At 41.4% G+C, this 20,365-nt stretch overlaps 1 pseudogene; it reads right to left on the bottom strand.

Moving 5' to 3' along the window:
- Positions 1 to 3,737: 3,737 nt before the first annotated feature.
- LOC131766819 (calcium load-activated calcium channel-like) lies at positions 3,738 to 4,320 on the bottom strand (annotated as a pseudogene).
- Positions 4,321 to 20,365: the final 16,045 nt, after the last annotated feature.

Below are 20,365 nucleotides of genomic sequence, written 5' to 3'. Positions count from 1 at the left end.
AGAAATTATGAAATTTTTTGTTCTCGTTCTGTGAAAAATGCCATTGGTAATTTGATAGGGATTGCATTGAATCTGTAGATTGCTTTGGGTAGTATAGTAATTTTCTCAATATTGATTCTTCCAATCCAAGAACATAGTATATCTCTCCATCTGTTTGTATCATCTTTAATTTCTTTCATCACTGTCTTATAGTTTTCTGCATACAGGTCTTTTGTCTCCCTAAGGAGATTTATTCCTTGGTATTTTATTCCTTTTTTTGCAATGGTAAATTGGAGCATTTCCTTGATTTCTCTTTCAGATTTTGCATCATTAGTGTATAGGAATGCAGGAGATTTCTGTGCAGTAATTTTGTATCCTGCTGCTTTACCAAATTCATTGATTAGCTCTATTAGTTTTCTGATAGCATCTTCAGGATTCTCTATGTATAGTATCATGTCATCTGCAAACAGTGACAGCTTTCCTTCTTCTTTTCTGATTTGGATTCCTTTTATTTCTTTTTCTTCTCTGATTGCTGTGGCTAAAAGTTGTAAAATTATGTTGAATAATAGTGGTGAGAGTGAACAACCTTGTCTTGTTCCTGATCTTAGAGGAAATGGTTTCAGTTTTTCACCATTGAGAACGATGTTGTCTGTGGGTTTGTCATACATGGGCTTTATTATGTTGAGGTAGGTTCCCTCTATGCCTACTTTCTGGAGAGTTTCCTTATCATAAATGGGTGTTGAATTTTATTGAAAGCTTTTTCTGCATCTATTGAGATGATCGTATGGTTTTTCTCCTTCACTTGTTAATATGGTTTATCACATTGATTGATTTGCATATATTGGAGAATCCTTGCATTCCTGGGATAAACCCCACTTTATCATGTGTATGATCCTGTTATCTTCTATCCTTAATGATAGTTTTCCTCTGCTTAATCTATAGTTAATGAGAGAGGTTGTTAAAGTTGCCCAGGTTGATTGTGGATTTGTCTGTTTCTCCTTAAAGTTCTATTACTTTTAACTTTATATACTTCGAGGATGTGTTATCAGGTGTACACAGATAAAATTTTTATCTCACTAGTGATTTAATAAATCTTTTATCATTGTGAAAGTTTCCTCTTTATGTATAGTAAATATTTTCACACTTTGTCTGATGTTAATATAGTTACAACAACCTGTGTTTGGCTAGTATTTGTGTAGTATATTTATTTTGCATCCCTTTATTTATTTATTTTTTTTCTGAGGTGCATGGGTGTCTCACTGCTGTGGCCTCTCCCACCACAGAGCACAGGCTCTGGATGCGCAGGCTCAGCAGCCTTGGCCCAGGGGTCCAGCCGCTCCACGGCATGTGGGATCTTCCTGGACCGGGGCGTGAACCCGTGTCCCCTGCATCAGCAGGTGGACTCCCAACCACTGTGCCACCAGGGAAGCCCTGCATCCCTTTATTTTAAACCCTTCAGTCCTGTGTCAGTTATTTATTGATGTATAACAAACCCCAAACATTAGGGTCTTAAAACAACAATGTATTATTGTCTCTCATGGCTCAGCTCAGTAGTTCTTATTTGGAGGGGGGCTCCTCATGCAGCTGCAGTCATATGGTGACTGATGCTGGAATCATGTGTGGGCTTGATTTGGCTGGACATCCAAAATATCTTCTTCCCTCACTTGTTTGACCTCTCAGCTGGAGTGGGTGAGGTAGCTGAGGGATGACCAGTCATCACTCTTTCTTCATAGGACCTCTGTATGTGGCTAGCTCAGGCTTTTTCACAGCATGTCAAGCTCAGAATAGCTGGATTTCTTGCATGGTGGCTGGCTTCTCCCAGGGGCATGTTGCAAGAGACTAAGGCAGAAGCTGCAGACTTCCTGTGACCTGGCTGTGGAGGTCATATAGCACTGACTCTGCTGTATTCTTAGTCCAAAGTGAGTTAGAGGGTTGGCTCAGAATCAAGGAGGATGAGGCTGCACAAGAGTGCACGTACTGGGAAGTGTGATTCACTAAGGGCTATTATTGAAAAGCTGGTTACCACACAGTTTGCTCTCTGGCCTCCAGTGGTTTCTGTCCCTCCCACCTGGATCTATCCTTTGAGGCCCCCAAAGTCTCATTCCACTGTGGCATTAAGTTCCTTCCTGAAGTCCAGGATCTCATTATCTGAATTATGTCCAGGTACAGATGAGGCTTATTGGGTATATTACTTGGGTACAGTTCCTTTCAATCTATATTTCTGAAAGCATGGTAGTTTTAAAGTATTTATACTTCTTACATGGTGACTATCTTTCCCCAGAGCATATTTTCTAAGAAATTAGGTACATGATACAAGGTTTATCTTGACCTACCCTTGGAAGTCACAAAGCATCACTTATATTACATTTTATTGCTCAAAAGAAGCCACAGATTCATCCCAGATTCAAGGAGGGGAGACTAGAAAAGCCATGAATACTGGGAGGTGGGATCACTGGGCAGAGGACATATGTAACCTTATATTTTACATGTGTTAGTTGTAAGTAGTATATAGTTGCTATCTTTAAATGCATCCTAAAAACATATTTTTGAAAAAAATTAAAACATTGAGACCATTTACATTTAATCTAATTACGGGTATATTTTGAGTTTTATTATTCTATCTCACTACTTCTTTTATATTTATTTCACTTATCCTGTACTTCTTTTTCTTTTCTTTCTTGACTTCTTTTGTATTGAATCACTTTTATTATTTTGCCTTTTCCCCTCTATTAGCTTGATTACATTTTACTTTTTCTGAGTAGTTAGTAATGAGTTATTAATGAGCATCTGAATTCTTGTAGGATAATTTCATGTCTGAGTCTTTTTTTTAACTGATAAATGCGCATATTTATTACTAGAATTATGACTCCATACAGGATTTCCAATTCCATGGATTAGGAGGGGAAGATCACGGTATAAGCATCCTCTTATCCTTTACAAAGGAGCATGGCAGGAACTGAAGGCCATTGTGACTAAAAGGAAGCTCCACAAGATTAACCACATTTAACTATGACCTTGCCTCCAGGGAGGACTAAGAATGCCTCCCCAAGATCCAATAGATTGTACTTGGGTATGAAGGGAACTGCTTAGGACCCTCATTTTTATACTCCCATGAGTCATTACTTTCCTTTCTTCTCCTACTTTCCTATTCTTATAATAGGACAATTCTATATACTGAACATATGAGGCAAGTATGATAAGATTTAAAACATTGCCCCTTTGTGGCCAATGTTCACCCTTATGCTCAGATTACTAAAAACGTGTATCTATAAATAAAACAAAACAGATGTCTTCTTGTAGATGAAATAGCTAAAATTTTGGCCTCTTTATTGATCTCAGGTCATACATTTGCCTTGAAAAAAATACAATAAACAGTTCCAATTAAGAGTTACAGAAACTCAATTTTTCTTCCACATCTTTAAATGCTCATGGAGAGCTAACTTCCATGATACATAGCCCACAGCACATACTTGAGAGTTGGTCCCAAAGGAAATATTCATATAAGCAAAACAAGATTTTGTTTCTCATTACATAAACCTCGCCTGAGTTTATCTAGTCAACACACTTGTTTAAAAAAATATAATCTATGATTAAAAGCACTATCATATTTCTTAGGTGCCATTCTCATTTGAATCATACCCAAAAAGTCTAGAAGTAACTCAAAACTAGAAAGTGGCCCAAATGTTAAGGCTGCCTATGGCTCTTGCTACAAAGTAGTTGCCAGTCTGATGACAGGAATTATAGGGTTCTTCTTGATTTCACAAGAATTTACCAGAAGAAGGTGGAGAGCCAAGGAATGCACCTGCCTGCTTGGTGGCAGCTTGTGAAGGGGCAAGGCTGAGAATCTTCTGGATGTTCCATCCAGTTACATGGTAGAGAGAATACACAGGAAGATGAAGGAACAGTCTGTGTTGTCATCCTCCAGCTGACTTCCGTGAGATAGTCCTTGGATGTAGGAAAGGGGGATGAAAGGGGAACCTTTGTCACCATTCTACCATCAAATATGGAATTGAACATTCCCATTTGGGCAGTAAAACAGACGCTAGTTGCAAACACAGATTTCCTTCAGACCATCTCCGTTGTTATTCTTCAGTTTCTCTTTTTGCCCATTTTCTCTCTTTCTTTCTTCCTTCCTTCCTTCCTTCCTTTGTTCCTTTCTTTCTACCAGCTGACTCTTACTGTTTCTTTCTTCTTTCCAGTTTTTTACTCTGTTTTTCCACTTCTGCCTTCCGTCTCCTGTACTTGTCTGTCCTGTAAACCAGGACCCCGGTTACTCCCTTGGTGAGAATAGGAGGCACAGACAAAGATAATGAGCAGTGTGTCCACGAACCGCGCGTTCATCTGAGGCTTCAGTCTCTACATTCCCATCCCCTGGGGGATGGGGGAAGCTCTTGGAAAGCCAGGAAAAGAGAAGAAAAAACGACTTCCCTAGATTTCAGGATCACAGAGTCCTGAGTTGTTTTTGTCTGTCAGTTGCCAAGTGAGATTTTTGCAACTATAAACGTTCAATAAAAGCTGAAAAAATAAATGTTTGCCCTTCAGAGATCTTCTTTGTGCCTTCCTATCCGCCTTGCTCTGTTCATTAATTAATTACCTGAGGAGTTCTGATACTGATTGCTGAAAAGACTCACAGGACTCAAATCATTTATACTCATGGAACAGTTTTATTACAAGCAAAGGATACAGGACAACAATATCAGGAAAAGGATACGCATTTAAAGTGCCTGAAGATTTCATGTCCAGTTTTCTTTGTCTGCTCACTGCTAGGTTGGATAAGACATGCTTGGTCTCCAGGTCTCAAACCACGACTATTGTGTGTGCAAAGCACCTATTAACAGAAAGCCCGAAGACTGTTCCTGGTCCAGGTCTCTTGTAGTGAGCTGGTCATATTAGACATATTACATTTATGTGATCAGACTTAATTGTCAAACTTACCTGGCTCCACCAAACCAAGTACAAATCCTAAATCCAATTGGTAAACAGTGCTGATCAGCTGGCACATCCTACTCCCAAACAACCACAGGCCCACGATTTGTCTTTCCTTAATATATTACATAGTGTGGGCAAAAGGTTACTATTATTATGTGCCTGGAAGCTCTGGAAATAGCATCCCAGAACAGCTGAGATTGTTACTAAATAACTGATGAGAAGGATAACGTCAGGACCCTTCTTAGTTTCCAGAGCACCAAAAGTTCTTTGAAACCCTGTACGTGTGAAACATCGTTGTTTAATTGAGCTAAACATAAGTTTCCCTGCAAATAAACCCAGCCAAATTTTGAAATACATTTTTGGGAAGTAACTACCGATTTTGGAAAGCACAGCCTGTCATTGTCCATCCTCAGACTAAGATGGCTTAATCTCTTCTGGCTTCTCTGAAGGCTGTTAATGTATTTCTCATTTTTCCCAATTCCCAAACCCCATACAGTCTTTTCAAAGCTCTCATGCCCTGTAACATCTCTGCATCACCTTCTACTAATACTGTAGGTATACCTATATAATCGCTCTAAATAACCTGGAACGGTTATTTAGATCAATATTTGGAACGGCTAAAATAACAAGCTTTATTTTTTTCCTGTTATACTCAGGATAGTCTCTTTACCAAAAATGCTTTCCTGTTATCTCCACCTTTTAAATTTTTTCTGTCATTTAACCTATGACCCCAAATACGTCTTTCTTAATACAGTCTTGCCCAAACTCCAGTCTCCCCTTTCTGACTTTTCTTTTGAATTCATTGTCATTTATTGAAAAGAACATTAGGAATATGTAAGAATTCTCTTGATTCTGTCACAGTATGACTTTGAACAAGACACCTCAATTTACCTGGGCCTGTTTCTCTCATCATACAAATCTTAACCAATGTTACAAATTTTATACAAGTTTGTTGTAACAAATATCATTTAAAAATTTACTCACTGTAAGTAAGATTTTTCCACTCCTCCCCAGTTCTGCTTTTGTTAAAGAGTTTGCTTCAAATACAGAAACCCATGTTTCGGCGGTAGGATTATGTGCCTTTGCGCTTAAAAGTTCCGTGTTACTAACAAGGTTCCTCAGTAAGCCTGTCTCTTACTACTTCCCCTTTCTCACTCCTCCCACCACTTGATTTTAGCCCTACAAGTTTTATTTTGTTTTTGTTTTTGTCTCTCTCTGTGTGTGTTGGGGGGGGGGGATCTGGTTGCTGTTATTTGTTTTTTAGTTTCTTTGCACTTTGCCCCTACTTTTCCTCTGCTTTGCTGCACAATCTCCTCAACTCCTCCAGCTTTCCTTAGCTAACTCTTATTCAGCTAAAATGTCATGGCCACGATGGTCTTCTCTGTCCCCCTGCAAGGTTGGGCACCTTAGATTTACTTTCTATTTCATTTGTCGCACTTGTAACTTAACAAACATTATCTGCCAGAAAAGCCTGATAGCACTGTGGTTAAGAGCTTGGGCTCTAGAGACAGCAAACCTGGTTGGAATGTTGCCTCTTCCACTTCTTAGCTGTAATAGGCCGGGCAGCTCTCATCACCTCTTTAAGCAAAAAAACAGATGTAACTCACTTGGCATATACACTGGACACATGTTGTGTGTGTATATATATATATATATATATATATATATATATATATATATAATTTTTTTTTTTTTTTTCCGGTACGCGGGCCTCTCACTGCTGTGGCCTCTCCCGCTGCGGAGCACAGGCTCCGGACGCGCAGGCGCAGCGGCCACGGCTCACGGGCCCAGCCGCTCCGCGGCACGTGGGATCTTCCCGGACCCGGGCACGAACCCGCGTCCCCTGCATCGGCAGGCGGACTCTCAACCACTGCGCCACCAGGGAAGCCCTGTATATTTTTAATATTATTAGTCAGCAATGGTTTGTATCACTGACTGTTGTGTCCTTGTTTCTTTCCAGAATACTTGCCAAGTTACAAATAGTTATTGAATAAGTGAACAGAGTGTATGAAAAGATTAAAACATTTTCTTGTCACAAAAAAGTTTGCTTCAGATCTTTAGAGGTATTTCTATACCCATTTAAATTAAAATTTTTAAAAGATATTTCTATATTCACAAAATACTTGCATACAAACACACATGATACACGTTCACACATTTGTGACTTCTTATAATAAGCAATATATATTATAGACATCTCTCATTTTAAAATAGTTTTTATTACTTTGAATTAAAAATATTTACGCACATTGAATTTTGGGGGTGTACAGTTCTGTGAGTTTTAACATATATAGATTTGTGTAACCAAACCCATATTTAGAATAGAGAACATTTATGTGCGTCACTCCAAAAATTCCCTTTTGCTGCCCCTTTGTAGTTAAAACCTTTCTTCCCCTTTAACCTTGGCAACTATCCTTATAATTTTGTCTTTGCCAGACTGTCGTGTACAAGCACACCTCATTTTATTGCATTTTGCTTTATTGCACTTCACAGACATTGAGGTTTTTTTACGGATTGAAGGTCTGTGGCAACCCTGCCTCGAGCAGGTCTATTGGTGCCATTTTTCCAACAGCATTTACTCACTTTGTGTCTCTGTGTTACATTTTGGTAATTCTCGAAATATTTGAACCCTCCACCGGCAAAAAGATTATGACTTTCTGAAGGCTTACATGATAGTTAGCATTTTTTAGCAAGAAAGTAGTTTTAAATTAAGGTATGTAAATTATTTTTTGAAACATAATGCTCTTGCACACTTAATAGACTACAGTGTAGTGTGACATAACTTTTACATGCCTTGGGAAGCCAAAAAATGTGTGTGATTTGCTTTGTTGTGATATTCGCTTTATTTCAGTGCTCTGGAACTGAACCCACAAGATCTCTGAGATGTGTCTGTAAATGGAATTATACAGTATGTGACATTTTGAGAATGGGTCCTTTCACTCAGCATGATTGCATTTACATAGAAAATCTTAAGGAATCTACTAAATAGCTCCTAGCACTAATATGTGAATTTAGGAAAATTACAGGATACAAGTTCAACATTTAAAAAATCGATCATCTTTTTATATACTAGCAATGAAATTTTTCTCTATTCTTCATATGTCAAGTAATTTGGATTGCATCATTAACATTGCATCATTTGACTGCTATGTTATGAGAATCTGTATCTTGTTTGAATTATATGGAGAAGGTAGATTTTTTTGCTTGTTTGTTTTGGTAGGCATATTAGTTACATACTACTACATAACAAGTTACCCCAAATGCAGTAGCTTAAAACAGCACACATTTATTATCTCACAGTTTCTGGGGGTCAGAAATCTGGGGGTGACTTAGCTGAGTGGTTCTGGCTCTGGGGCTCTCATGATGCTACAAAGCGTTTGCCTGGGCTGCGGGCAGCGGAGGCTGGACGGGGTCTTGAGCATCTACTTCCAGGCTCACTTACATGGATGCTGACAGGACACTTCAGCTCCTTCACACTCCATGGGGTTCCTCATGACATGGCTTCCCTCAGATGGAATGATCCAAGAGAGAGTGAACCCAAGACTGCAGCCACAGTCTTTACACCCTCCAGAGTGGCAAATAACCACTTCTGCCTTATTCTATCAGGCCCACAGACCAACCTTGGTACAGCGTGGGGAGGAACAACACAAGGGTGTGAATACCACGATGTGGGGGGATGGAGGGAGGGAGGGAGGGAACCAGAGGACCTCCCCTGTTCACTCCATACTATACGGGGCCCCACTTCTCACTCCTCAGACCAGGAAGGGAGAGCTTCTCTTGGCACTCTTCCTCTCTATGCCATGTCCAGAGCTCTGCGATTTGAGTTGCTTTTAGTCCGGGCTGGGAGATGAGGAAGGAAACAGACAAACAACCCAGGAAATTCACCACCAGATCATTCATAATTGAAGATCTCTTTCCTCAGTCTTCCTGCTCCCATTCACTTTTCAGAGTCTTCAGATAATTTCTCCATGCATTTTGTCCAGGTTTTTATTTCCATTCAGTCTAGGCTTGCCAGATAAAGTACAAGACATCCAGTATAATTTTTTAGTGTAAGTTTATCTCAAATATTGTGTGGGACACACACACAAAAAAATTAACTGTTTATCTGAAAATCAAATATAAATGGATGGTCTGTACTTTTATTTGCTCAATCTGGCAATCCTAATTCCCTGGGAGACTGGGCAGAGTGTCCTTACTCCATCTTTCCCAGAGAGGAACTTCGTCTTAGGATTTTTAACAGCTGCCTACTGTTCCCTCGTACAGAGAGACATAATGTATTTAGCCACTCCACTATTGATGGCTACTTATGCAGTTTCTAGTTTTCTTCTCTTTCCAATAATGTCACAGTGACATTCATTTATATTTATCTTTGTGTACTTTGAGTCTGTTTCTTTATGCCAAATAGCGAAGTGCCACTGCCTGTCTCAAAGGGTTGTTGTGAGAATCAAATGATATAATGAGTGTGAATATGCTTAGTAAGCTGTTAAAACTGTAGAAATAACCAACACTTGCCTTGTACTGAATTGCAATGGACTTACGAGCATACCTGCTTAGCTTTCCTACCCGATTAAAAAAATTCCATGTGCAGATGGATTTTTGTCTTCCACAGCTTTGTAATCACCTCTACCAAGTTCTATCACAGTACTTTGCCATTAAGTGACTTTAAATAAATGCTAGTTGAATAAGAGAATGAACATTTGCCCATTTCTTCTAACGTTCTCTCCCTCCTTGTTTGTTTATTTATTTAGCCATGTGGCATGTGGGATCTTAGTTTCCCCTATCGGGGTTCGAACCTGCTGCCCCTGCATTGGAAGTGTGATGTCTTAACCACTGGACAGCCAGGGAAGTCCCTCCCTCTTCTTTTAGATATAGATCATTAATTATGTTTATCTTAGTTATCTTTTCTCAATGCACCTATTTTTAAAAACTAATTTCCTAAAATCGTTGATCTTCAAGTTTTCACATGTGTTTTTGCCAAGTTTCCTGGTGATTCAGATGATCAGCCAGACCCACGGACTCCTGACCTAATGCACTGTCCCAGTAATGCAGGCATTGGCATTTTTTCTACCCTATCAGAGACTGAGGGTCAGCTGACCTTGCCTCAAACCAGGTGGGGAGCTCACTCCTCCAGGATTCCCATGGTTGCAAGTGACAGAAAATTCAACTTAAATTAGCTTAAGTGTAAAGGTGGGTACACATGGCTGGGAAACCCAGAGGTAGCCCTAGCTTGATCTAATGGCTCAGATGATGTCACCAAGGTGATCACATGGATCTGCTTTCCTAGGTAAAAAGCTTCACGCCTAGGGGGCCCCTCCCACTCTGGATTTTCCTTTCAGATGGCAAAATGGCTGTTGCAGTTCTAGATCTTGCATCTTCAAACTATACATTCTAGAGAAAAACATCTCTTTAAGTGACTCTTGAAGAAGAGAGAGGAATTTTCTTCTTCCCAGAAGTTCCAGCAGACATTGTCTCTGATTCCTAGTCAAATTAGTCTGGCCAGAGGAATGGGTTACGCTGATTGGCTTAATCTGACTGGCTTAAGTCACACCAGCCCTTGGTTTGGGAGGGTCTGATTCTTCCAAACTCTGGATAAGAATGAGAAATAGCTTTTTCAGAGGAAATTCAGAACACTTTTAGGAAATGGAAAGGACGCTGGGCAGCCAAACAATGCCAAATGTTTTCTATGGGATCCTTCTATGTTTCAGTTTCATTTCACGCATCTACTGAAAGCTCCTTATTTTTTCTCATCTCAGTAACTTCATTTCTCTGCATCAATACCAAATCCGCTTGATAGAAGCCTGCCCAATGGTAGTTCTGTTTAATGGAAATGTTTTTCTAAGAGTCAAGTAATTTCCTTTCAGATGCAGGTGAATTGTAATTACTCATTTAAAAAAAGAAGCAAGTCTCCTCAACCATCACCATTGAAAATCTTACCATTACCCACCTTTGCATTAAATACAAAGTAAAAATACCAACTTCCTTATCCACAGGCAGATTTAACATATGGTTGCAGGTGACTTCTCATTTTTAAATGGAATTTAATTATAATGATTTGCCTGGGCAACAATTATCCTAAACTGAATAGGAGAGGATATAGCGCTTTTCATTAAAATGCAGACCCAGTTGGGCAACTGAAAGCAGCTACCATGGCTGGGGGCAACAAATTTAAAAAAAAAAAAAAAAAAAAATCATGTCCTTAAGAAAGGCCAGCAGCCAGGAAGAAATGAATATGTTCTCTCATTCCTTGGTTCTGTTACCAATGCCTTTAAAAAATAATTAAAAACAAAAAAATAAACAAAGAAGCAGCAGCAGCAGCAGCAGCAGAGATTTGCAAACCAAGAGGAGCATAACCTCTTCGGCCTAAGTAGTTCCCCTGCCTGAAGCAAAAGGAGTGTGAGCTACTGATAGGAAAATTGTTACAAATGAAAGGGATGGGGGTTTTAAGGCTAATAATCTCTGTTTTTTCCTCTTCACCCCATTTTCTGTTGTTCACTGTATCATCTACAGTGACAGCCTGTTGATAAACAGAAAATGTCTTGCTTTAGCAAAGAACCGCAAATGTGGGTTAAGTCAGCTCAGCTCCCCCAGGGGTGTGTTTATAGAACCATACTGGACAGCGGTCCTTGCTTCCAATGGGATGTCGGCTAAATGGTTCCAGGTAGTTATTCTCTGGTTATCGCACAACCATAAAGTCTTTGCAAGTCTCCTCCCCCCAAATTAATCCCCTCACATGACATCCAGTGGAAAAATAGTACAGAAAGTTTACTTGAATTTAGCAGGATAACATTTCATGACTTAGAAGCCAGTCTGAGATAGAAATACAAGATTCTTTGGTCTTGATCTTTGATTTTAATTTTAAATTTTAGACCTATATAATTTTTGCAATCATATTCATACCAGTGGGCAGCCAAAGCTTTAAAATATGTGCCAGTATTTTAGGTCCATCTAAGAATGTTACATTGCAGGGGGTAGCCTAAGTGTACTCACGGTCAAGTGTTTAAGGCGTTGGCACTGAATAATGTTAATAAAAGAATACAAGGACTTCTGTTTTATGCAGAGAGGCTGTAGAGGACATCTGTTGATTTGAGGCCCCCTTTCCCCCTTCTTTTGGAAAAAATTCCTCAGATTTCTGTTGGAGACTCACTCTTCGTCTGACAGCCCCTGCGGAAGGTGGGCATGTGATTCAACTTGGCCAAAGAGTTCACACTCAGACCCCTCGGCCACAGGGACGCGATCAAGGGTAAGCCCCTGAAACAAGTCAGGCCGGTCAGAGTGGAGCCCAGAGCATCTATCCTTCCAACTCCCCTCCAACTCCAGAGAGTGTAGGGCAGGAAGTTGCTGACAGTCTTTCCTGCCACCAAGTGGACACCGACAATGAAAGCAACATGAAGGAGAGAGGAAGCCAGCGTGGAGAGAGGACAGGCTCTGGTGACAGAGTTTGAGCCCTTGGATTAGTCTGTGCCAGAAGCCAGCTCTAGGCCTGTTACATAGCTAGCAAGGGTCCTTTTTACCCACGCTAGTTTGGGCTGGATCTTCTGTCATTTGGAACCAAAAATCTCTTAAACCGATACAAGTGTATTCTAGTCAAGTTGTATGTAGAAGACTTTTCCTTAACGGCAAGACTCTTGTCCCATTAACCCTCACTATAAAGCTTTCTCTAAGAAATATTGGCACAGGCCTGGAAATGAGATCAGTAACACGGCCTCACAGGACCCTGTAGTCAGTCAGCAAGCACGCTGTGTCTTGCAGTTAATGGGGATTTCTCCTCTCAGTCCTATGCTGGCAGTTTGGTTTGGTTTTCATCTGTCTTTAATCTGAAGACTTGCAATGGTTAACAATGAGCTCCATCTGTACATATTGCCATGTACACGTACATCTAGTATGTTAGCACTCAGAGCATCACATAATGTAGGACAAATTTGTTCCTCACTTCGTTGATCCTGTAAGCTCAGCCTTTGGTATAGTTTATGTGAAGGAAGGTTGTTTTCATACGCACATTTAGTGGGTCTGAACCCGGGCACTTTTTAGCTCAAGGGCAGGAGAAGGAAGGAGACACTGAGTGTCGCAGAGTCGTGGCAGTGACTGTCGGAGCCATTCTGCTTCCTTGGGTGATGGTGAGAGGAGCGGTTCGAAGCTGGACCTGGGCGTCCGCTTCCCGGTGCTCTGATCTGGGAAGAAGATGAGAGAGGCCTGGACTCAGCGGGGAGAGGCTTCCCACCAGTGCGGATACACAGGGGTGGGGTGGGAGGGGCTGCAGGTGTGTGGGGAAGGTGTAGCCGCTGTTTTCTTTCTGGAGCACTGGGGCAGCAACCATGGGCCCTGTCATTAGTCATTAGTGATGGATGTCATTAGTGATGGATGTGTAGGTCGGTGCAGGTAGTGGGACATGATTCCTTGTCTCATCAAAGGATAGAAAGTGGAAGGGTGTGTTATCTACAACAGCGCAATGATCTGGCCCTAGAGTAAGAGGACTGGGTTCAAATTCTTTCTTTTTCTTAAGAGAATTTTTTAAAAATATATTTACTTATTTATTTGGCCGCACCGGGTCTTAGCTGCGGCACATGGGATCTTCATTGCTGCGTGCGGGATCTTCGTTGCTTCATGCAAATTCTAGTTCCCTGACCAGGGATCGAACCTGGGCCCCCTGCATTGGGAGTGCAGGATCTTAACCACTGGACCACTCAGGGAAGTCTCTGGGTTCAAATTCTAAGTCAGTTTTTGCAAGCTGTATGGCTTCTATATGATGGAAACAATAACAGTACCTACCACACAGGTTGTTGTGATAATTAAAGGAGATAATTCTCATGAGAGCAATTAGCACAGTACCTGGCACAAGATAAGTCTTCAGTAAATGTTAGCTTAAAATGGTGAACAGGATACGCTATGTGAGATTTTTCTAAAGCAAAAAAATCTTTCTATACTCAACTTCCATTTGCCCACAAGCCTCCCAGCAGCTACTTACCATCTCCAAGTTTCCCTGTCACACGGTTGAAAAATGACTCTAGATCACATTGCATTTCAAATCATCCAAGAACTGTGCAGCAAGCTCAGGATCTGAAATTAACTTTGCCTTTATATTGTTCATGCTAGTTGCTCTTCAAGTACAATTATAATCAGAACGCTAGCACTAAAAATAGTACCAATTCTCATTTCTCCTCTCAGTGTTATCTGCCGCCATAGTGTTTCCCAGGCATGTTTATTTACTTGGTTCACGACAGTGAATCTTTTCTCTTATTAGCCTGACAGCCATAGTTGGATTCCACAGCAGCACTCCGTGCAGCTGGTAAAATCTTTATTACCGGTGAGGCACTGGAGGCCCGACTCGCCGTTTCCCCCCCGCGACCCCGGGAAGCTCGGTGGAAGCGCGTGTCACGGTGAGAGTCGCCTGAGCAATGTTGCTGCGGGAAAAAAGAGAGGCCCAGAGTAGGGCCTTCCCTTTGACAATTTCAGAGCTCTTTTACCTCTGAGTAGAATGACAGCGTAGCCCTCAGATTTCTCCTTGTTCTCTCTTTGCTGCTCATTTGTGCCGTGTGTGCTTTGTGTGAATTTAGTGCCAGGCAGAGGCCGGATAGACAGCTCCCAGCCCATGTCGCCCCCTCTCTGGTGTCTCTTCCTCACAGCTTGGCAATAAAAGAGAGGAGTCGCTCGAGAACTCTGTCTAAAGTCCTTTTGATTATTACATGCCAAGATGTTGACCAGTCAGGTAAATCACAACACTGTAACACCGGAAGCATTTTACCCTGGAGTTTTGACCCCTAAAATGTCTCTTTGTCCATCACAAACCTGAAGAGTTAGACTGAGATGATTTGGGGTCTCAGTGGCGTTGTTAGGTGAGCCCCAATTGATGTTAATCCGGTAATTATTCAGTTCTTTCCTCTTTCTCTCTAACAAACACCGCTTCTCTGTTAGAAAAAAAAAAAAAAAAAAAAAAGCATTCATCCAACGCAAGAAGAAGCAACAGGCAGCCTGAGGCCATGGCTCTGTAATCTGTGAGCTCCAAATGTTGGCTCTGAAGCTGGGAAGTTTGCAGCTGAAGCCGCCAGTGAAGCAGCATCTGAGAGGGTGGGGGGCCGTGGGGAGGTGGAGGGAAGTGTCTGAAGGTGGGAGGGAAGGGATAGAAAGGGAACAAAGTCAGAACAGGAATGGAAGCAAAAAAAAAAAGCAAAGCCAACCAAACCAAATCAAGCCATTTCGTATTCCAGTTCCTCCAGCCTTGGGAAAGAGCAGTGTGCTGAGACCGGCCGGGCACTAGAGCAAGTGCGAGAGGCACAGAGGTGCTGGCCTCGCTGCTGCGCATCACCAGCGGTGGGCTCTCCGGCCAGGCTCTGGGCTGTTGTCACCACGTCGCACAATGGAGGACCCTTACTGCTGCCCGAGCCATTGCGTAGGATTGATGAGAGGCTGAAATTATACGGAAATTTATGAACACCCCCCCCCCCCCTTTAAAAACAGAAAAGGTGAATATCAAATGTAGCGTGTTACCAGTTCTTTTCCGGAGAATGTGCAGCCAGCGTGCCACAAGTTCCTCTGTTTCTTCCCTTCCCCAGAAAATATAATGCTTACTCGAAGGCATCTGAGGCTTTACTCGGAATCTTCCACTGCCAAGTCACTGGCTGGCATTTTATCCTTAGCAAAGAAGTGAAGGCGTGGACCCTGTTCTGCCACTAATTCACAAAGAACGACGTGGAGCAATCGGTCACATGTAGCCTGCAGCCAGGCTTTCACACTGGAGACGACTGTCCAGGTGGCAGTCTCTCTCCGGCTAACCTCCAGGTAGGACATGGCGGCTGGTCGTCACGTCCTGCCGTGTGCTGGGTGGGGAGGCGCTCAGTGTGGAAGGACATGGCTAGTGGGCTGAGGAGCTCCGTGGTCCCTCCGTGTGGCTTAGATCAGACCTGTGATGAAAACCATTTCCGGTAGCTTGAGGAGAGGGTGGGAATCCTCAGCATCCATACCGCTCAGTCTTAGCCAAACCACGTTGCCGCCAAACGTCTGGGAGGTCCACCATTTCTACCCTGGAGCTTGCTTGGTAAGCCTCTGGGGCTTACGTTCCACATAAATCTTATTCAAATTAAGGACCAGGTCAGGGATTTTTATAATACTCCCTTGTCTGACAACTCAGGCAAGATTTGGGGAACCCGTATAACTCCCCTATAACTTTCTGTTCCTTATGGCGTGCTGGGACAGGGAGATATAGCATCTCCAACGTGATCCTTTTCTACCAGTCATGCATTGTAATCCTTCATACTCAGTGACAGTCTTCCCTCATTGTTTTAATGTCCAGGCTCTTCATTTCTCACACAGTATTAATTTATTGTGTACCTGTTAAATGTTAAGTATCTTGAGGACCATGTGCTCCCAAGGGGTTTTCATTGCTGGGCCTGAGACATATGAGATATTTCTCTAAAAATGTGGTACGGGACATCTTAATGCCTAATGAGTGGTAGAGAGAATAAGCCCTATAAGGAGCTCAGAGGATGAGGAGATCCATGCAGACTAGCGTGGTCTAGGAAGAGTTCACAGAGGAGAGGGGACTTAAATTGGGCTTTGAACGAGTGTCAGTAGAACTTGGAAGGCACGGAGAAAGTGAGGGCGTATCATATGGGGGAGCCAGGGGAAACAGAGGTACAGGAGCACACTTGCACAGGGTTGAGACTGACTCAGGAGCAGAATGGCGGTTCAGTGTAGTGGTTAAGAGCCTGGGCTTTGGAGTTAATCTGCTACCTGTTATCTCTGTGACCTCGGGAAAGTTAGTGATCACCTCTCAGCATCATTTTCTGTTTGTTTGTTTTATAAAATGAAGACAATTCTTGCCTTGAGTGGGTTGTCATGCGGAGTAAATGACATAATGTGTATAAAGTCTTTAGCACAGTACCTGGCACATAGTAAGCCTTCAATAAATGGTAGTAATTATTAGTTATACTGATAATAACGGTTGGGTTGTGGAATTTATCTTTTCTTTTCTGGGGAAAACGAGAAGCCACTAATGATATGTGTACAAGGGTATGACATGATCAAAGCAATCTTTTTGGAAGGTGAATGAAGCAGTGGTATAAAGAATCTGTGGAGAGAGAAGAGGCTAGATGTAGGAATTCCACTAGAAAACAACTTTAACCATTCAGCCATCAATTAATGACCTTAATCATGGTGGAGACAAGGAAGAGATGGAAAGAAAAGAGACTTACGTTGATTTTCACAATTGGATGTAAGGGATGAGACTGGAAAGTTCCCATGATCCGAGTGTAAGCTTCTTGAGGACAGGACCTGTATTTTAATTCTCTTCATCCCCAGTGCTTAGTACATTGCCTGGTACACTGCGGTCATTAGTAAATGCTATTGAATGAATGAGTGAACAAGGGAGTGAGTGAATAAACGAGAAAAAGAAAAATGACTCCTAGGTCATGAGCATAGGTTGTTGAAAAAACAGCAGTTGCCAACGACCAAATTCACTCCTTTCTTGGAGTCTTTTTGGTATCTATGTAATCTTTGCCCATGATACTCAAGCATAGACATTTACCTACTAAATAACACAAGGTCCTACCAGTAGATAATTGCTCCTTTCTAAGGACATGGTTCTAACTTTAATGAGTGTGGCTAAAGGGAGAGCTTTAGTTTAGGGATTTTTGTTTGATTTTGTTTTTTAACTTGAATAGAGATTTTACATATGCAGTATGTTTTCTTTAGAATTACTAAAACTAAAACCTATGCAAGTTTTTATTTATAGAGTGGGATTAAGAGATCATCTCCATTTTTACATTTGTATAATTCTGTCCCTTTTCTCCTTTTTCCAATTCACAAGAAATTGGAATAAATTGATTTGTTTCTTTAGACCAGTAACTTTTGTGGAAAACTCAACTCTTTGGTTTCTGAAAATGGAGGAAGAGATTCGAATATGATCAAGAACCAGGGATTTTGCTCTTAGCAAATGTGAATATTCACTATCAATCTTGTAGGCCACAACCTGAAACTATTTTCTAAAAGATATCAGCTTCCTTAGATTTAAATTCACTCAAAGGCCTTGTTCGTATTCTTCAGAGAACCAGAAAGAGACTCGGGCACAATGACATCTGCCCATGGGACACCTAACTTTAATCCTTGATTCAGCCTTTGCAGAAATTATCACGACATTGTAAAGTTCGGTAACCCTTATTCCTGGACATTTACTAAGATCATTTTCCCTTTTCAGTAACAAAATCGAATCAATTCCCAGACTTGTCCTGAATGAAATAGGTGAAATTTAGCCACATGACTGTGTGAGCTGTTACTGAAAACAAGATGCCCTCAGGAGCTGTTCAGCCGCATTCACCTTTCCCTGCACAAATATAATAGAAAATGATTTTGTTACCTGCAGTCTTTTTTCTGGGCCCTGAATTGTAGTAATTATGTAAGATTCCAGCTCTTTTAACTAAGATTTCTCATATAAATTTAGTATATTATAGTAATTTGTAGAGGGGTATAGATTTTTGATGTCACAGGGAACAAGGAAATAGAATGGCCAGAGCTGCCCTGGTGGGCAGTGGAGAAAAGACCTTGTACTTGGTGCCACAGACCATCAAATGCCCAGTTTCCTAAGAAACCAATTGCAGGTATCATCATCTACACTTTCTTCCTCCTACTGCCACCACTAAGGCTGATCCTGACAGCACAGGGTTGATGTCCGTGTGATAAGAGCATGGGGCGATAGGGACAGAGAGAGCTTTCATCAGTGAAATCATTATTGACAGAGACTTGCTTATATCTGATGTTAGCACTGATCTGGGCAGTAGGTGGAACCATGAAGAAATGTAAGATACCAGCTTTTCCGATCTCACTATAAAATGAGACCCCCCCGAGGAACCCATAGGAGCCAGCCTTGGGCTTCTACCTAGCCAAAGGTGGGATTGGGACCGGCATTTAGACTTTTTTTTTTAGGAGCCAGGAACAAAAACCAGCTCAAGGCAGCTTATGTGGGAAAGGGGATTTACTGGATGAATACTAAATTATGTCACAGAGTCTGATGAGGAGTTGAACACCCACTCTTCAGGAAGGGTGGGGACCAGTGTGTCTCAGGGGACCTCAGAGTAGTCATAGCCTTTCTTCCAGAGCCATACCGTTAAACAGACTCAGTTCTCAAAGATTTCCAGTCTCTGGGTTTCCATTCAGTATTTCATATTCACCACTGAGAGACAAACTTGCCCAGTTTGTAGTAGTATCCATTCTTGGACTAATTAATTATGGCCACTGGGGCAGAGTCAAGCAACAGAAATTTGGCTCCCAGAAATCACTCCTATAGTGAGCTCGAGCAGTTCTGTGAGATGTTAATATAATAAGCATATGCTATTTATCTATTAACATCCTATTACTCTGCAATAAGCCTGGGGAATTGAGAGAGCATTCCTTAAAAATGGAGGGAACTCCTCATTCCCTGGGGCATTAAAGATGGCTTCAGATCTCTGGGGAATCTCCACTATTTCCTCAAAATAATAGGCCATGAAATCCCTCATCCCTAGTTTATCAGTTATGTATATGCTGCATAACAAATAAACCCCAAACTTAGTGGCTTAAAACGACAACTGTTTTTATTTGCTCATCCTTCTCTGGGTCAGCAATTTGGGATGAACTTAACTGCCCACTTCTCCTGGTTTCATCTGGAATCACTCATGCGGCTCAGTCTCCTGGAGGCTTGAATGGTGCTGGGTAGTTCAAGGCGGCTTCACTCACCTGCTGTTCGGTATTGAATTTCAGCTGGGACCCTTTCCGCATGGTCCTCCATGCTCAAGCAAGAGAGCCAGGCTCCCTCACATGGCATCACCATGTTTCAAGAGGCATCTTGAGGCCTGGCTTTGGAAGTCCCACTATGTTACATTGCTGCATTCTGCTGTTCAAAGGAAATCACAAGGTCAGCTAAGACTCAAGGGTGGGGGAAATAGGCTCTCTCACTAGAAAGAATAGCAAAGTTATGAGCATACAGGGATAAAAGGTTTTGTAGCCATCTTTGCAAATAATCTACCATGCTTGGGACCTACCTGCATTAAAACGAAAACAAAAAACATTCAAGCAGTTATAGCCAATATCTAGACATGGAGAAAGTTGAATGACATGGTATTATAAAGTCCCTGTGAGAAGTTAGTAGCCAAAAAATAAAAAATAAAAATAACCTTTAAAATTTCTGTAATTCACAGGAGAGTTGTGAATAATTCACATAAAAAATATTGAGATAAAGGGGGCTTTGATTGTAGACCCAGTCTTGTTACTGATTTTCTGTGTTAAGTTTACAAAGCACTTAACCTCTGAGTCTCAGTTTCCCTATGGATCAAATAAGGAAATGTATAAATCACACGACTTCAATGAGAAAGAGTTCTGTGAGCTGTAAAAATGCTATATACATGAAAAAGTCATTAAAAAGAATTCAAATCATGAAATCTCATTTCCTTCTCTCCTCTGGTTATGTGGTTTAAAAACAAGGAATGATCTTATG

The sequence above is a fragment of the Kogia breviceps genome, chromosome 12 (genome assembly GCF_026419965.1).
Source record: "Kogia breviceps isolate mKogBre1 chromosome 12, mKogBre1 haplotype 1, whole genome shotgun sequence".
NCBI classification, from domain to species: Eukaryota; Metazoa; Chordata; class Mammalia; order Artiodactyla; family Physeteridae; genus Kogia; species Kogia breviceps.
Note: the sequence above shows the minus strand (reverse complement) of the source record. Positions and strands in the feature narration are given on the sequence as shown.